Below are 12,015 nucleotides of genomic sequence, written 5' to 3'. Positions count from 1 at the left end.
TTCACAGTGTGTGTGTGTGTGTGCGTGTGTGTGTTTGTGTGTGTTTCAACTTCAATCTAAAAAAAAGGAGTCTGCCAGAAGCAGCAGAGTCAGACGAGCACAAAGCCCCTAGTAAATGTCCTGTTGGTGAAGAGAAGAGGAGGAAGACGAAGAGCAGGGGAAGGAGTAGGAGGAGGACAAGGAGGAGGGTAACTTACTTAAAAAAGAAGGTGTAATGGTGAAAGGCAATACATAAAGTGACCTGATCTCACCTGGCAGAGCCCAGAATTCATTTTTCCTTCCAAGTGGGCTAGGAGACAGCTAGATGGGGAAAAGGTAAAGTGAGAAGAGTTCCCAGTTGGCCAAAGTAATGATGGCCTTTTTCCTTTGGTGCACTTAGTATCAGGAATCTATCAGTAAAGGAACTACTTTGAAATGGAGTGTTTCTTTATTATTTTATTTTATTTTGTTTGGCCTCCAGGGTTATCAGTGGGGCTCAGTGCTGGCACTACAAATCTGCTGCTCCCAGAGGCCTTTTTTCCCCCCCATTTTATTCCATAGGACAGAAAGAAATTAAGAGAGATAGAGAGGGAGAAAGATAGACACGTGCAGACTTGCTTCACTGCTTACAAAGCATACCCACAGTAGGTGGGGAGATGGAGGGGGAGCTCGAACTCGGCTCCTGAAAGTTCAGGAGCCCTTGTGCACAGAACTATTTTTGCTAAATGGGGTACACCACCTCCCGGCCCCAAATGGAGTGTTTCTTATTTATCTTCCAAACTATTCCATTTTTTTAATTTTTATTTTAAAGGTTTTTAATTTTTTATTTTTATTTATTCCCTTTTGTTGACCTTGTTATTTTATTGTTATAGTTATTATTGTTATTGATATCATTGTTGTTGGATAGGACAGAGAGAAATGGAGAGAAGAGGGGAAGACAGAGAAGGGGAGAGAAAGACAGACACCTGCAGACCTGCTTCACTGCTTGTGAAGCGACTCCCCTGCAGGTGGGGAGCCGGGGGCTTGAACTGGGATCCTTAAGCCGGTCCTTGCGCTTTGTGCCACCTGCGTTTAACCTGCTGCGCTACAGCCTGACTCCCGACTATTCCAGTTTTATTTGGTCCCATGCCATCTCGTTGCATGAAGTCACCTCTCTGGTTCCCATCTGTTGTTTCCACAGGAATAAGGTTAAGACTGCCGGAGAAGAGCTGAAGCCTGAGGCTACCATCCGTAGGGTAAGCTTTGGGCAAACCCAGCTTGCTCCCAGGTCAACTTGTTCGAACTAGTTGGTGGATCTAACTATTTTCCTCTCACACATATTTCTTTCTTTCTTCTTTATTGCGGGGATTAATGGTTTACAGTTGACAGTAAATACAGTAGTTGGTACACATGTAACGTCTCTCAGATTTCCACATAACACTCTAACCTCCTTGGCCGTCACGTTCCAGGACCTGAACACATCCCACCCCCCCACTCCTGCTCCTGCCCCAGAGTCCTTTACTTTGGTGGAACACATCATCCCACATGTTTCTTAAAGTCCTATTTCGGGCAAGGCCTGGCATTCAGAGCCCCCTGCTGCAGGAAGCCAGGTGCGGGATCAGGTTCCCCTGAGGCCGGTGCCCACGTGCAAGTCCATGCTGCCTCGGTGCATGGCTCAACCCTAGTGAGTCTCACTTTCCTGTTTGTACAAGACCAGTGATAGTGGCTGCCATGACACAAGGCAATGGAGCAGGTCGGGGAGGACGCACTCACAGCGTGCTCGTACATGTGAACCCATCTGCTCCTGGAGCAACGCCTCCAGTGCCAGCAGGTGGCACACACTGGGTGTGTCACCAGCAATGCCCTGGACCTGGGAGACCCGGGGGGGTGCCCCACATGGCCTGTAATGTCACACCTTGCATAATACCTCAAAGCCTCAACCTGTCTTCAGAGGGCCAGCAAGAGGCCAGCCTGTGTTTCCCGGGAACCGGCTACCGGGTCCTGCCCAGACTCCACTTTCCCAGCTGTGCACCTGCCCACACCCTACTGGGGACGAGGACGCTCCCCTGAACAGAATGGGACTTTGTGTAGCATGGGGTTCTTGGAACACTGCTCAGTCTATTCCTTGGCACGGGACCTGCAGGGCAGGTTTGCAAAAACATGACACATACTCCGTCTGGCTGGGCACTGGGGCCTCAGCCTCCATTGCTGTCATTTACCAGACAGTCACCACCCCCTGCTCCCCCAGTCAGCAAGAGTGAGGGGGCTGGGGGTGGGTGGGAATCAAGTTGTCCCCTCTATGACTTTGGAGGGAGGAACTTCCCAAAAGATTTTGGCCTGCTCCTTTCCTTCTCAGAAGCTGTCACTACACAGCCATCAAGGAGGCTCCGCCCCCTCCCCGCCTCCATCATCACACAAGTCCCACCTCTGGGGACTCTCCAGAGAGTCTGCCCTGAGCATCTAGACCAAGACCACAGAGGACCAGGGACTGAGAAGGGAGGGCAGTTTCTCTTCCACATGTCACCACAGCACGATGCAGTCACTGCCATCAATGCCTAGAGCCAGGTTGGGCAAGAACCATCTGTCCCCACCCCAGACAGTTTTCCCAACCGCCAGGCCAACTGGAGAGTCCAACTCTAGTGTCCACAGAAACATCAGGCTCCATCACCTGCTCTGGCTCTGGCTTCTGCTTTGCCACCGTTTCTCTAGAACCTAGTGACAAGACCTTTAGCCCCGCCAGCAGTAGTTGACCTGCCCTTTCAGTATTAGACCTGGGTTTCCCATGAGATGGTATGATTCCTGAGGTCTAGAAAGCTAGAGGAACAGGACAAAAAGGCTATAGATGGAGGGAAGAGGGAAGAGGAAGCAGGGGACCCAGTCTTGTCTCCATGATGAATCTCAATTCCCCCAGGGCCAGCTGAAGGGGAGTTGGCCAGCCTTCCTGTCGTGGTCTGAAGAAGAGGGTGGGGCAGGAAAGCCAAAGGTGAGGCCAGGCACAAGTCAAAGGTGAAGAGAAGTCACAGGTGTGGTAGACTGGGTCCAAGGAGAAGGTGGGTGGGAGCAGGGTTGTCCTCAGGGGAGAGACTGGAGTTGGCTGCTAGCACTGGGTTGGGGGTGAGGGGGTTAGGCTAGAGTGCTGTGGTGCCCTGAGGACTAAGCTGGCCCAGCTTCCCCATAATCAAACACACTGGCCCCTCCTCCCCCACTCCACCCCCTCAATTCCTCCTCCTCCTCCTCCTGACCTACCCGGGGTTTGCAGTGCTGTTCACCAGAGTGACTAAATGTTCCGGTTTACCTCAGACAGTTTCGGTTTGTCTGGATCCCCAATGTAACTATTAATAGCAGCTCCCCTTTCTCTCTCTCTCTCTCTCTCTCTCTTTCTCTTCTCTCTTGCCCCCCCTCCTCTTTCTTTCCTCTCTCTCATTTTTTTTTCATTTCTTTGGTAGAGACAGAGAGAAATCAAGAGGGAAGGGGAACATAGAGAAGGAAAGAGAAAGAGAGATGCCCACAGCACTGCTTCATTGCTCATCAAGTTTTGGGGGGACCGGGGCTTGAACCCAGGTCCTCAAAGCACTATAATGTCTGCATTTAACTGGGTGCATCACTGCCCACCTCTCCACCTTCCCCCACTCTCAAAAGTATCCCATTTAGGACCATAAATCACATAGTCATTCTCCATAACACATCCAGGAAGAGGGCAAGAGGAAACCAGAAGAAACATAACTGGGAGTAAGACCCAGTGGGATCCTCTCAGAACTGAACTGCAATGGAGGGGAAGAGCCCTGCTCTGGGAGAGTTCTCTTCCTGTCATCCCTCAGAAGCCCATGCAGGGCACCTGGCAGGGCACATCTCACCCTTTCTTGACCTCTCCCTACCAATATCCAAGGGAGACTTGCAGTGGTGACACATGGAACATTGGAGTCTTCTTAAAACATCCCATCCTGGGAGTCAGGCGGTAGCGCAGCGGGTTGAGCGTAGATGGCGCAAAGCGCAAGGACTGGCATAAGGATCCCAGTTCAAGCCCCGGTTCCCCACCTGTAGGGGAATTGCTTTACAGGCGGTGAAGCAGGTCTGCAGGTGTCTATCTTTCTCTCCCTCTCTCTGTTTTCCCCTCCTCTCTCCATTTCTCTCTGTCCTATCCAACAACGAAAACAACAATAACTACAGCAATAAAACAACAAGGGCAAGAAATGGGAATAAATAAATTAAATAAATATTTTGAAAAAAGCATCCCGTCCTGAACACACAGGAATGTCATCCTAGCTCAGACCTTCAGCCTTCCTCTGGCTTCAGGGAGCTGACCACTAGGCACAAGTGACAACAAGCTTCTAGCAGAGGTTCCCTGTGATCAACCTTGGCCAGGACGGTCTCGGCCCTGTAGGATGTGAGGTAAAGCTGGACTGGAACTACCTCTCCTGTCTTGGTGCATCCTTCAGTTTGATCTGCTAGGTCCCACATCTTCCTCCAAAATGGAAAATCATTGGCTTTGGACATTAGCTCTCTGTTCAGAGAATAGAAAATAAGGGTCCTAGGAGGTCCTCTTGGTATTTACTTTGGGACCTAGTCCCTAGAGGTTGGTTCGGGAGTAGAAACAGTAGGGCAAGAAGACTGAGGAGCCATTCACAGGAATTTCCCGAGCACTCCATATGGTGGCAGGTCTTCTACACTGTCTGTACAAATGAAGCGTGATAGCCTTGGCTGAAGAGCAGTGAAGGGTTGAGAAGTCTTCTGAAGGCACTTTCTCTCCCTCCTTTCTCATCCCTTGCTCTAGCAAAGGTACAATTTGAGCTGATCTGGGACCAGCCAAACCAAAACCATGGGGCCAAGCCAGAGCAGAGGCCATGAATTTCCCCCACCCCACCCCCCAGCTTCCTGCAGTTTGAGTCAGTCCCACAGTCTGGTTGGGATTCCTCTTAAATGGGTCCAAAAAGGTCACTGAGTGGGGACAGTGGTCTCAGGGGCCTCTATTTCTGCTCAAGAATCAGAAGAACTCAGAGAAAAACCAGAGGGAAATTTGTAGTCTTACCGCCTCCTGGTTTGGCTGCAGGCCAGTCCTGACACCATTCAGATGGGCCCTCCAGCACTTGGACAGGAAAGGGATAAAGAAGGTCCCTAAGACATACTCTTGGTTCATGGAACTGAGGCTTCCATGTCTAGAAAATCCATTTCCACTTTAGCAAACTCCCCCTTGCTAGGCTGGGCTAGTACCTACTTTGACATTACCATCATTTCTCTAGTCCCAGAACCTTCCTGATTTCTTCAGTATGCCCACTTCACCAACAGGCTGCCAACAAGATCACAGGCAGAAATGAAATTAGGGACTGGGAGAGCTGATGGTGCTGGGATATACTTCCTGATCCTAGGAAAAGGGTAAGAGGGAGGGGCTTGCGAGTTTCAACCCCCCTCACAATCGGCCCCTGTTAGAATTATTGCCATCCCATAATCAGAACTGCCTTCTCTGCAGGAGTGGCTACCGCTGGCCACAAGGAAGACAGACTTCCAGCAAGAAGCTGGAGCAGAGCTGAACTCTGCCCAGGAGTGCTTCTGCAATACTCAGAAAATGCCTGCCCAACTGCTTGCCTGGGCTCTGGCCCCTCTGGCTGCAACTGAGCCCAGACAGGAGGCTGACTCACTCACCACACGGAGGAGGAGGAAGAGGAGGTGGAGAAGGAGAAGGAGGAGATGTGGGAAAGGCCTGCCTTGGGAGATCCAGGGCTCTCCCAGCCCAGGCAGCTGGGTCTCAGCCTCAGTGGTCCATAGAGGTGGGGGCTGGAGCAGTCCACATGCTGTTCCTTGCTCTGAGTCCTCCTCACCTACCACCCACAGATGTGAGCCCCTCACTTTTCAAACAGAAACTACCTCCCTGAACCTTCCTCTTGATTATAATAGATGCTTGCTCCAGAGTTCCTCTAGACAACTGAACAGGTCTTCTGAGAATAAATAAACAAACAAATAAATAAATAAATAAATAAATAAAATCCAGAACACTGGGGCAAATTAAGTCATTTGTGGTTCCTGTTTTTTTTTTATGTCAAGAAATAAAAAAAAATTTCATCATGGCAGGGCCATACCTGGGTCCTGCAAAGTAATAATAAGTTGACACACGTCAGCCCCGGGAGACCTGAGCACCACCAACAGCCAATCTCTCACTTTCTTATCTCTCCCCTTCTGTCCAGGAGCCTTGACTGAGCAAGGAAATAAATGCTTCTGCTCAACCCAAATTCTGAGCACTGTGCTAGTGGAGCAGGTCTGCACTTGGCTACCTGAGCACCGAGGAGGTGGCCGCCCCTTTCGCCAGCCTGGCATGAACTTCGGTTCCTTCGCAGACCTCTGCGCTCCAGTCTCATGGCACAGCTCAGATCTCAAGAGCCAAGTTTGCTCCTGCGACTGAGACACTCGTGCTTACCCCCGAACACTCAAGCCGGGTACCCCTGATGGCCCCGACCCAGCCTGAGCCCCATGCTGGGACCACCCCCGTCCCCCATTTCCCTCCACTCCCGTGTCCGCACCTGGTCCGGCGGGTGGGCACGCTGCTCTGCGCTCCCGGCGCCTGGGGCTCGGCTGCTGCTTTTTGACAAGCAGAGACAGCCCAGCACCTGGCCCCGCCCCCAGGTAGGCCTCGCCCCCGTGTAGGCCCCGCCCCCGAAATCCTTGCCCAGACAGCCCAGCACTTAGCCCCGCCCCAGAGGCCCCGCCCACCATAGACCCCGCCCTCCAGTCCGGTCTCCTCTTGCCCAGCCAACGCGTCCTAGGCGCTGACATCTTGACGTGGAAGCAACCATCGCGTCGTCTCCCGGAGCCCTGCTCGCTGTAGTTCCCCACCACTGCCGACCCCAGAGCTGGGCGTGTTCTGCTCTCGCTGCATGAGAGGTTGCATGGCTGTGGTTGTGCAGGTCCGTGCTCCTGCCTGCGACGGTCTGCGATTCACATCTCCCCACCCCTCCCCGGCCGCCCGCCGTGGTTCTGCCCAACCTGCACTCTCCCACCTGGCCTGACCCCGCCAGGACTCGGGCGTCTGCCGGGCGCTGGGGGCGCCTGCCGTGGGCACCTACGTTCTGCGGTGCTCCCGGGAAGTCCCGGGCGCCGCTCCCAACCCACAGTGTCACTTCCGCAGGGTGCCAGAGAGCACAGCCCCACTCCACACGCTCGATTAGAAGAGCAAAGGGAAGAGGGGAAGAGCGGGGGCCCAAGTGGATTCTGGAGTGACACCATCATCCCCGGGGAGAATCTCATTCAAGCAAACTTCATCGTAGCCTCCCTGGTCCTCAGTGCCTGATCCCCCCAATGCTGCCAACTCCCCCCTGCCTTCAAGACCCCGGTGAGAAGGGAAGAGATAAAAATTATGACCCAAACCTGGAACTGCAGATGACTGGGGAAAATTCACCATAGACGATTCTATCACTCAACTCTGCTTGCCTGGCTGCGTGCCAGGCACTGCCCTGAGATGCAAGACGAGAGAAGTCTTGGTTCCCACCTACTTAGAACTCACGGTCCCAGACGTATAAATAGTAATTACAGCGTGATGACCTGTAATAGAGAGAGGCCCACAAGGTCGTCCAGCAGTTGGTGACCTGCTCTAGTCAGAAAGATGCTGTTACTAACCTTGGGCAGAGAAGGGAATGGGAATGGTGGTTCGGACGAGCCAAGTGGAGAGGTGGGAAACACGCAGAGAGGTTGACTTGCTCAATATTATGCAAGGCTAGGATTTAACAAGTAGGCTGGTGCTGGAAATAGCTCCTCTGAACCATTTCACTCTGAAATTGAGAGGAGAGGAGAAGATAGAGATGGGGAGAGAAAGAGACACCTGCAGACCTGCTTCACTGCCTGTGAAGCACCCCCCCCCCCGCAGGTGGGGAGCCGGGGCCTCAAACCAGGATCATTGCATGGGTCCTTCCTTGCGCTTGTACTTTGTGCCTTTAACCTGGTGTGCCACTGCCGGACCCCCTTCATTTGATCTTCATCACATCCTTTTTTTTTTTTTTTTGGAGGAGAGACTTGTACATGTTTGATTTCACACCATGGCATTCATTCATTCAGACAGAGACACAGAGAAGGAAAGAGACACCATCGCTGGAGTTTCCTCCGGTGCTGTGGTTCCTCTTATGTGGTCTCCAATGTGGGTGGCACATGGCACAGCACCTCTCCTGCTAGGTGAGCTGTCTTCCTTTGTTCCATGAGCTTCCCAGAGCTTCTGTGCCCTTGGACAGAGATGCTGAGGCCATCCAGAGGCTGTTCGCCAGGCAAATATACATCCCCTGAGCTCTCTCTGGAGCTTTCCCATGTGGCTATCGGTCTTTCCATTGTTCAGGGCTTTTTTTCTTCTCCTTAAATATACAGTGGTTATGGGCATTGGAGATGAAGACAGGGCCTGCACTCAACAAACTCCCAAAGAACACACTGAGAGAGAAAGCACCATGGATTTTTAGAGGTAGAAACCACCGTCTGTTTCCTTGTTTTAATGATTAAAAAATTTAAGCCAAGAAAAGGTAACTCATTTATCTTCTCTAACCCATATTCGCACTGCTTTCTGTTATGGAAAATGAAATGAATAAATGGAAGCAGCTCTGAGCAATGGAAATTGCTCACACAAAAGGGTCTTCCCAGGACAGTGCCATGGTGTTTGCAACTCAACACAAGAAATAAGTTTATATTGGGGAATCGGGCAGTGGCGCAGTGAATTAAGTGCAGGTGGCACAAAGTGCAAGGACTGGTGTAAGGATCCCGGTTCTAGCTCCAGCTCCCCACCTGCAGGGGAGTCACTTCACAAGCAGTGAAGCAGGTCTGCAGGTGTCTGTCTTTCTCTCCCCCTCACTGTCTTCCCTTCCTCTCTCCATTTCTCTGTCCTATCCAACAATGATGACATCATTAACAACAACAATAATAACTACAACAATAAAAAAACAAGAAGGGCAACAAAAGGGAAAATAAATAAATATTAAAAAAAAAGAAAAGAGAAACAAGTTTATGTCATGACCTAGTAACACACACACAGCAATAAGAGACGCCTCAAAATATTTTTATTGTATTTTTTCCTTTCCCCCCCCCTTTGTCTCTTCCTCCTTTACTTATGTCTTTCTGTCTTTCTTTCTTCCTTCCTCCCTTTCTTTTCTTTTTTCTTCACTGTCTGGACTACTTTCTTTTCCCCTCCACAACCATTTGAACTAGGTGATTATCAGTTTCTAGAAACATGTGCTATATAAATAGGCCGACAAGCATTCACGAGAGAATATGTTGTCTTTGTTTTCACTGACTAGTAGTCAGTTAAACCCACCATCATAGCTAAATTGTAGTTGAGTCTCGCACACCTCATTCAGTATTTTGAGATTTTGACTACCTAAACTTATATCATCATTTCCAGTTCCTGAATTTTATTTTATTTTTTTTTTAAAGATTTTATTGATTCATGAGACATGACAGTAGAGAGAGAAAGAACCAGGCATCACTCTAACACATGTGCTGCCAGGAATTGAACTTGGGACCTCATGCTTGAGAGTCCAAAGCCTTATCCACTGTGCCACCTCCTGGACCACACCAGTTCCTGAATTTTAGCATATCGCTTTTAAAAATTATTATTCACAACCTACAGTGGATTGTGACTCCATGTTTGAAAACTTCCATCTCACCGTGAGATCCCCTGCAACAGGAGAGTCACAGAAAGTTCCTTACAGACCAGCATGTCTCACACAGAGCACCCTCAGAACTTCACGGTGGCTCCAAGGTTTTAGGGGATTCTACCTGCAAGTCACAGGGTCAAGGTCAGATCACTAGAGTAGCTTGTACCTACTCAGTGCTTGCCTTCATAGCCTGAACTCCGCTGTTATCTCACCATACCCCCGCATTGCCTAGCTGTAGGGGGTTCACTCAAGTCCCAGGAAACTTCGGGTCATCTCAGAAGTGCTGACTTTCTCTGCACAAGATCTCATGGACAGCTGTCTGCAACACTCTGGGAATGGTCTGCAGGCCCTGCGTGCCCTGGAAACAGGGAGGACACCGATGGCTGCTCAGTCTGAATCCATCTGGCTCTAAGACTCCATTCCCAGTAGCCCAGCTCATGTCTCCATCCTCGGAGCTTTTGGCACTTGCCTTTCCCACCTGCTCCCACATCCTCAAGGCCCCAGGCTAGCAGCCTAGCACTAGACTGGCCCGCACACAGTGTCTGCTGGCATAGGGAAAACAGAGCCTGGGGGGCCGGATAAAGGAAGGTGTCAGCTCCCACCTGCACCTCCAAGCAGAGGCAGCTCCGGAGTTCTCTCAGGCTCCCAGGTATTTGCTGGGCTCCCATCCAAACCCCAGCAATGATGATTCTTCAAACCCTAGTCCAACTGGTAGGAGGTGGAATGGACCTACATTCCCTAGCCACTGGGGTTCTTATTTTATTCCTGTAGGGAAGACTCTTGTGGTAGAGCCTAGCAAGGAAGGTAAGGGGCCAGGCTCCTGCCATAGGTCTAGGTCTCTCAGGGAAACAGGTAGTCTGCAAGTTGGTGGCTGAAAGGTGGTAAAGTAACAAGCAACTTGTTCAGTAAACAGAAACTCAAAGGTAGGAATAGAGCAGATAAAACTTGGAGTTTCCGTGTGGGAAGAAGCTAGGAAGTCTATTTTAGGTATATTCCAAGGGGCCTATGACTTTAGTAATTTTTGCCTGAGCCAATAGCTAACCTACAGGTGGGCTAAAAGTACTGCCTGGGAAGATGGTGTCAGAGTTGAGAATAGGACTAAAAAGCTGGATCAGAGCCAAAAGTAGCTCCCAAATGTATCTAAGGAATTTTTTTTTTTTTATGCATCATGACATATGTTTTAGGAGTGCTTTTCCACATCTTTTCAAACCATACTTTGTCACACCATACTCACCAGCAAAGGACTGAATTTCCTCTGCCACCATCTACTGGATGAGTGGGTGCAGATGTGGCTTTTTTGCTTGCTGGAATGCTGCTCAGTCATAAGAAAGATGGCCACTTTACACCTTGTAAAAATGTGAAAGAGTTGAAACAGTTGATTCTCAACTGTTTGGTAATGTCCCTGACCTGTGATAGGACTCATGAAGAGTGAGGTTGGCCAGATGGCAAACATTTGGACTTATACTGCTATTTATTGACTGAATGACTCTGGCTAAGTTACTTGGAGGCGGGGAGAGGAAAAAAAGCATAAATTTTGTCAGTGATAAAATAGTGTTGTGACCCCAACAGGAATTTGGGACAATTAGCATACGAATGGTGTCAGCCTGACTATGGGGCACACTCAAAAGGGAATGTGGCTTCAGGGACTATATAAGCAAGCCCTTGCGGCAGCTCCAGCTATTGACTGGATGACCTTCATCACTCTGCTGTTGGTGTAGCTCTGAACTGATGCTGATCTCTTCACGTGGTGGTCTTGGGTAGCTGAGCTGCAGACTTTGGACTTTTGCCCATTTTCTTAGCTAGACGTCTCCCCTCACATTCCCAGTGATTTTTATGAATAACTCTCTCACTTGTTTAACCTTAAATGGAGCCACTTGGCTTTTTCCAACAAAATAGAAATAATAGTAGTGGTGGGATTGTTAAGATGATTAAATGAAATAATCAAACTACATCTTCAGCAGTGTAACTAACCTGAAATAAATAGCTAATAAATCTTAACTTAATAACTAGTAGTCATTAATTATAGTGCATTTCAAAGTCCCCTGAAACTGTTATAATCTCTGGACTGTTATCTTACCGATTAGGACGGGAGAGAGTACAGTAGGAGTAGAAGGAGGCAGGGAGAAAGCAAGAGAAAAGAGAGGAGACCCATAAAGGAAAGGGATTTTTTTTTTAATTTACAGACCATTTATCAACAATACTGACACATATTCTTAAGATGACTATATCCCCCTGAAATATAACATAATGTATTTTTTGTCTTTGTCAATTTCTTGAAGGAGCTTGACTCAGCATGGACTATCGTGATCAACTAAGAAAATCAGTAGATTCCACATTACAGGATTTTTTTTTTTTGCCTCCAGAGTTATTTCTGGGGCTCAGTGCCTGCACCATGAGTCCACTGCTCCTGGAGGCCATTTTCCCCCCTTTTGTTGCCCTGTTG

At 49.5% G+C, this 12,015-nt stretch overlaps 1 protein-coding gene across 3 annotated transcripts in view; it reads right to left on the bottom strand.

The window, feature by feature from the left end:
* The window catches only part of VDR (vitamin D receptor), an 82,873-nt gene extending 76,328 nt beyond the window's left edge, over positions 1–6,545 (bottom strand). The window contains exon 1 of one of the 3 annotated variants that reach the window (XM_007516224.3): positions 6,468–6,545. The gene's annotated coding sequence lies outside the window, so the exon portion shown is untranslated. The remainder of the gene's footprint in view (positions 1–6,467) is intronic. The other 2 variants (XM_060195477.1, XM_060195476.1) reach the window with 2 other exon arrangements.
* Positions 6,546–12,015: the final 5,470 nt, after the last annotated feature.

The sequence above is a fragment of the Erinaceus europaeus genome, chromosome 7 (assembly GCF_950295315.1).
Source record: "Erinaceus europaeus chromosome 7, mEriEur2.1, whole genome shotgun sequence".
NCBI lineage: Eukaryota > Metazoa > Chordata > Mammalia > Eulipotyphla > Erinaceidae > Erinaceus > Erinaceus europaeus.
This window is presented reverse-complemented; position numbering and strand designations above follow the sequence as displayed.